Source organism: Cupressus sempervirens, chromosome 6 (genome assembly GCF_028749045.1).
Source record: "Cupressus sempervirens isolate cs-2001-9-10 chromosome 6, ASM2874904v1, whole genome shotgun sequence".
NCBI lineage: Eukaryota > Viridiplantae > Streptophyta > Pinopsida > Cupressales > Cupressaceae > Cupressus > Cupressus sempervirens.
In genome coordinates this window covers 221,892,326-221,898,888 of record NC_143123.1, presented here as the reverse complement: position 1 = coordinate 221,898,888, position 6,563 = coordinate 221,892,326, and the positions used below count along the sequence as shown (strand labels likewise).

Genomic DNA, 6,563 nt, shown 5'->3' with positions numbered 1-6,563 from the left:
CAAAATAATTAGAAACTAGAGCTACATATTTGTTAGAGTGAGTAGTTCAAGGGTCTTGATTCCATATATACAGGTATGTAGGAAGCTTGGTAGGCACAATATGCCTCCAGTGTGCAGATGTTGTGGACATAGTTAGGTAGCCTTGGAAATAGTTAGGTAGCACTTAACCATGTATGTATTTATTTATTTATTTATTTATATTTGTATTTATTTACTTATTTGTTTATTTATTTATTTGTACTTATTCCACTTGGAATGAGTACCATTTGATTCACTTGTAATGAACTCGATTTCATCCCTTTCCACATCCTTGACCACCAAAATCTTTACCTTGGACAGATAGTGCAACAAAAGATCAGTGACGACATCTCATAGAATATTATTCTAGATCAATAGCACATCGCATCCAATGGTTTTGATCTTCTTTATCATACCCAAAATATAATTCCTCTCCTCCTTCAAAATCCTATCCATCATTGTATTATCAGAGACCACAATGTTTTGCTCAATGTCCATCTTGGGAGGTGAAATCTGGAACTGTATTATGCCAATCTTCACATTCTCAATCCTAGTTGGGTCTCTAGCCATATGGATTACCTTCTTATTAAACAACAAACCCTTAACCATCTTTCTATCATCAATAGTCCCACCCAATTTTTGGAAAACTTTGATGCCCCTCAAATCCACAATGTCAGGCTTCGTAGGGTAGATGACATTCAAGATGACATCAACAACAAGTGGGGCCAATAAGGTAGAATATTTTTTGACAACCTTTATTTATTTGTATGTTTTTGTATTTATTTATTTCTTTATTTGTACTTATCCGCCAGTATTTATTTATTTGTATTTATGTATTTAATTATTTATTTGTATTTGTATTTATTCCACTTGGAATGAGTTCCATTTAATTCACTTGTATCTATTCATAGTGAAGGCATAAGCATCATACTAGTTGTAATGGAGGGTAATTATTTATTCTCTTATTTGAAAGCATTCTTGTGTGTTTAATCATTTCTTTGTCAATCATTTTCTTTGTAGTTGTAGTTCTCTATAAAGTTCTACAAAGGAAGAAAATAAAGAGCCAGGGTATGTTGCACTGAATATTTTATAGTGAACTTCTAGCAAGTGGTGCCAAATTTATCTCAGACTTAATACATTTATATGACATTGGATTCTATTTTTGTGAAGTAATTATCAAGTTACATTTTTCAAGTTGCTTTCACCTTGAGCTCCACAATGGTTTGACAAAGAATGGTTTCTCATTTTGTTTAAAAGATAATACACAATGAACAATATAGATAATACACATGATAAGAATATGTTTAGCAAATCAAGACCAACAATGTTGTCAAAATAATCAATTTAAATTAGTAAAGACATCCATTTTTAGCCTCATCTTCTCCTCCTTAAAGTGTTCAATATTAGCAATGGGTAAACAATTTAATGTCTTGGTAATGAACTTGATTTCATCCCTTTCTGCATCCTTGACCACCAAACTCTTTGCCTTGGACAAATAATGCAGCAAAAGATTAGTGATGACATCTCATGGAATATTCTTCTAGATCAATAGCACATTGCATCCAATGGCTTTGATCTTCTTTATCATACCCAAAATATAAATCCTCTCCTTCAAAATTCTATCCAATATTGTATAATTAGAGACCACAATGTTCTACTCAATGGCTATCTTGGGAGGCAAAATATGGAACTGTATTATGCCAATCTTCACATTCTCAATCCTAGTGGGGCCTCCAACCATATACCTTGCCTTCTTATCAAACAAAAAGCCCTTAACCATATTTGTATCATCAATAGTCCTACCCAATTTTTGCAAAATTTTGATGTCCCTCAACTCCACAATGTCAGGCTTCGTAGGGTCTACAACATTCAGGACAACGTCAACAACAAGTGAGGCCAATAAGGTAGAATATTGGTTGACAACCTTACTGTTGAAAAAAGTACTCGCACTTTTTACCAAAGAGTCACAGTCTGTCAATTCGATAGGAATAGCCATGGTAGTTAAAACCTCGATGACCTTCTCAGAGGCCCTGTGAAAGGCCCCCAACATAATAGTAGGATGAACACCCTTAGATAAAAAATTCACACATTGTTTAAGAATCGCACTGGTGACGACAACAACTATTTTTGTGTCATCACCAACAAGAATATCTTGAGATTTCAAAAGCTCTACAAGCATTTTAGCTCACCGGTGCTACACTATGGTTGCCATTTTCAACTTCTACCAAAACTTCTATGTATTGTCTGCTTCGCCTCTCAAAAGCCTAGCAAAAAATCATTAGATCGAATACCCTCTAATGAAACTTTGAGTGTCAAATCAAATCCCTCTCACTCGAACAAGTTCATTCTTGCTTCTTTGTGTTCTTTTCTTTACCTCTCAAAACCCTAGCAGCAAATTAGTTGATTGCATACCCTCTAATGAAACTTCAAGTGTTAGATTGAATTCCTCTCACTCGAATAAGTTTGTTCTTACTTTTCAAAATGCATTGAAGGCATATTGCAATCCAAACTTTTTTATTTTAAAACTCTACCTGTTGTCACAATTTCGACGTCATTTTCTATCAATGATATAACAAGCTCATCAAATCATCTGTCTTTGGCGTCGATAGTTTGGTGTATTGAACTAGTCATCTAGCACTGACGCATGACATAGATTGTGCCGATTTTCTATGAATATTTTTTTTGATACATTGACCCCTATCAAATGTGTCAAACTTTCAACAATAGTTTAGCGATGAAGGATTTCAATGGGTAATTGTCAAAATTTCCATGAAAATGGTGTAAAAAAAAAGGTCCAAATTTACTAGTGTATAAACTCATATTTTGAACAAACATTTAAAGGATTCATAATGTTAGAAGGTGAGAGTAGAGTTAGAGTTCCAACAAGCCTTGGGTAGATTTTTAGACTATTCCTTGAAATAGAGATTGTCAAACAATATTTTGATCATAGCTATTCTCTAATTTTTAAAAACCATATTTTGATCATAGCTATTCTCTAATTTTAAAAAACCTTCATACAACTTTTTTTGTTTGACATGCATTCTACCTCATATGCAACACGTCATGATATTAAGAAGATGCACAAAGATCTTACATTATTATCTTATTGGAACATTGCAAATCAACTTGATCACGTCATGTCTATTATTTATAATAATATTGACCAATATGAGACAATAATATAATCTACCTTAAGAACTTAACCCATATTAAATGGGCACTGGCTAAATAGCCGAATATTTGCACCCGGCTAACCAGTGCCTTTCCAAACCCGTTCTGTTTCCTTCGACAACATCCATTGCGGTTCTTGTCAGTCATGTCAGGGTGTCGTAAGTCAATTACCTCCCGTACCAACCATGCCAGAAGCCCACTGTCCACTGTCAATCAAAGTACCATAGGTTCCATCTTCCACGTGAGCATTGGAGACTGTTCTATCTTTCCCATTCTACAATTTATTTTTATTGATACCTATTTGCAGCGAGTGGCATTTATGTTTTAGTTTGGCTTCAAATAAATCACCATCGCCCAATCGATTCGATTGCACATGCAGTTCTTCCCAAAATTAAATGAGAAAGCTGATGAATATGTTGGTCACAAATATGCATTTCATTAAGAAAGATCTCATCATTTTTATCGTGTCTGATCTTATCAAAATTAGATGAGGGTAGGGACAAGTCATCGAAAATAGTTCTTGGTATTTTCAAATATTTGAATCGGGTAAACCATCCCATGGAGATTTATATCCTATATTGAATGGAGATTTATGTAACACATTCCACCCTTATTGTCCTTAAGCTATCCCATATATATAAGATACAAATAAGACTTTCATGGTAGACACTTAGATAATTGATTTATTTCTTTTTATTAATTATAATTTGGTTTAATTTTTTATTTATATTTGTAACATAATAATATAATATACATTTACTTTGTTTTATAATTTTAGTCAATTTAGATTTACAATAAAAAGAAAAATGGTGATAAAATTTTACTTGAAATTAAAAGTTAGATATTGATTTAAATTGAAATTAATTTATAAAAGATCGGGTATCGAAAAAATATTCCATAAGCAAGAAAATGATGAAAGAATATGAAAAAAACCATGAGTGCCAAAGATGGAGAATGGCTTTGATGCATATAAAATTGAAGATAATCTATCTCTAATGATATATTTGAAATTAAAATGTGGAGTAGAAGCTAGAAATCATTGTTAAAATGAGAGGCCCAACCTTATCACCAAAAAAGTCAAGGACCATCAAGTTATAGTTTGAAGTAAATATACACCCTCTTAAATCATAACACGCAAGACATAAAACAAGGAATATCATGTACTATATGGGGGATAGGAACTTCATACAAGGAATAATAATTCGCATTATTTAGTTTTGTATCAATATTTATAAAACAAATATCATCTTAATACATTCATCACTGAGTTAGTCATCATAATTTTACATAACCTAAAAGAGAATGGTAAAATGTGTGACTTTCACTAGTGCATTTACTAAAGAATAAAAAAAACAAGAATAACTAAACTATTTTGATTCTTCAAAGTGGAAAAAAAAATGACTTTATTAGGATTGTCAACTCAAAGGAATGTGGTTTTATTTGATTAAACACTATACATACATCAAACTCAAAAGAAATTTCTTGATCATAGTTTTTTTTTAAAGTAAAGAGTTATGACATGATGAGTCAACTTTCCAAAACAAATGAATTTCATGTCTTCTATTAAAGATAGTTTAGTACTTAACAACTAATATCTAAAATATAATATATTATAAATATTATCTTAAAATGTCTTAACATGATCTTCTATATAAATATCATCAACATGTGATTATCCAAATATATGTTGGTCATGATCCTCCATATAAATATCATCAACACTTGCAAATAAATTGAGTTAGTTATAAAATTGATCTCTAAACTAATGGTGAAATTGATTAAATTTGAATACACAAATTCCTTACCATCTCCACTTTGCATTATGTCTGTTATTGTTATTGCTTGGTTAAGATCAAGATAAAAGGGTAACACATGGTCTTGGTTGTTGTATTGATCATTTAAATCTGCAACATAATTCACATTCAAAGGCTCAAAACTTAACTTTTGCATTAAAGGCACAAAACTTACGAAAATGGATTTACCATTTATAGCTTGCATTGCATCCATTGTTGTTGTCTTGGATAGGATATCTTCTTGAGTTTTTTCGTCCACCATCTAACATTGCAACACGATTGCCTATTTAATACATTGAATCATATAAAATCAATATACAAACAAAAGAATCAAAATTTATTTATTGCTATTTTGTAATTTCATTACCATTTCTAGTTTGGATTTCATTTTCATGACAAAAACTCACTCTAACTTCATCACTTTCATCAACTAGTGGAGTGACATCATCTATAATTGAATAAAATTAATTTAGTTAGTTTCGAAGAAACATAATGATCATTAAAAATAATTGCCATATGTAACTTGTATTTCACCTATAACCATTTGGTTCAAATCAATGGAGAAAGGTAATCGATATCGTTTATTACTTTCTTAATCATGTAAACTTACAAAATGACATAGGTTTATCATATATATATATATATATATATATATATATATATATGATAAATGTATATAGATTTATTATTATATAAGTTACTAAAATACTTTTGAATAAATGTACTTACCTTTCTGTATGATAACATCTCTTTCATTTTTTATTCTTATGCCTAATCGATTGATGACCTTCTTTTTCTTTCGTTTTCTAGATCTTATAGAGAGGAATTGAAAATTTTCCTAGTCCTTAGCTCTTTCATTTGAGTTATCATTATATAGATAGAAGAATAATTATCATTATATATTCATGGAATAAAAGGAGTGACACAATTAAAAAACCTATGGTTGAAAGGATAATGTCACAATTTTCCTTAAAGTAGAGAGATTGTAATCTAACATGGCAAACACAACAATTTTTTTTTTTTTAAATATTATTTAAGTAGGAGTGACTCCTAGTACAAAAAATGTATATGTGCATTAAATTCTAACTTTTTTAAAATAACACATTTTGTAAAGTATACTAAAAAAAAAATTAAATTATTGAATGTTTCATCATTTTTTTAAAATATGTATATGTATATATATAAACACACATACATAAACATATACATGGATCATAATTAGTATAAAAGTTAATATAATTGAATACTTCAAATTAAAATATCCAAGAGTCAAATTATTTTAGTTGATTGAAATAAATTATTTAAATGATTTTAAGATATATAATTAATATCTAAATATTAAATCATAATATTATTTTATTAAATTAAATTGATAATATCTATATTCAACTTAATGTAGCTTAAAGACTGAAGAAGAAATCTACTTACCTGATCTAGGGCATCCAATATGGAGAAATAACTTTTCTTGACCACAACTGACTTCCAAATGCCTACACATATTTAAAAATATAGTTGATAAGAGATCTGATTTATTGCGCACCTGTCCCCACGCATCTATTATTCTATCTAATCTTAACACTT

The 6,563-nt window shown here is 30.1% G+C and overlaps 1 pseudogene; it reads right to left on the bottom strand.

Moving 5' to 3' along the window:
• Positions 1–1,672: 1,672 nt before the first annotated feature.
• Positions 1,673–3,336, bottom strand: LOC149552069 (T-complex protein 1 subunit delta pseudogene; annotated as a pseudogene).
• Positions 3,337–6,563: the final 3,227 nt, after the last annotated feature.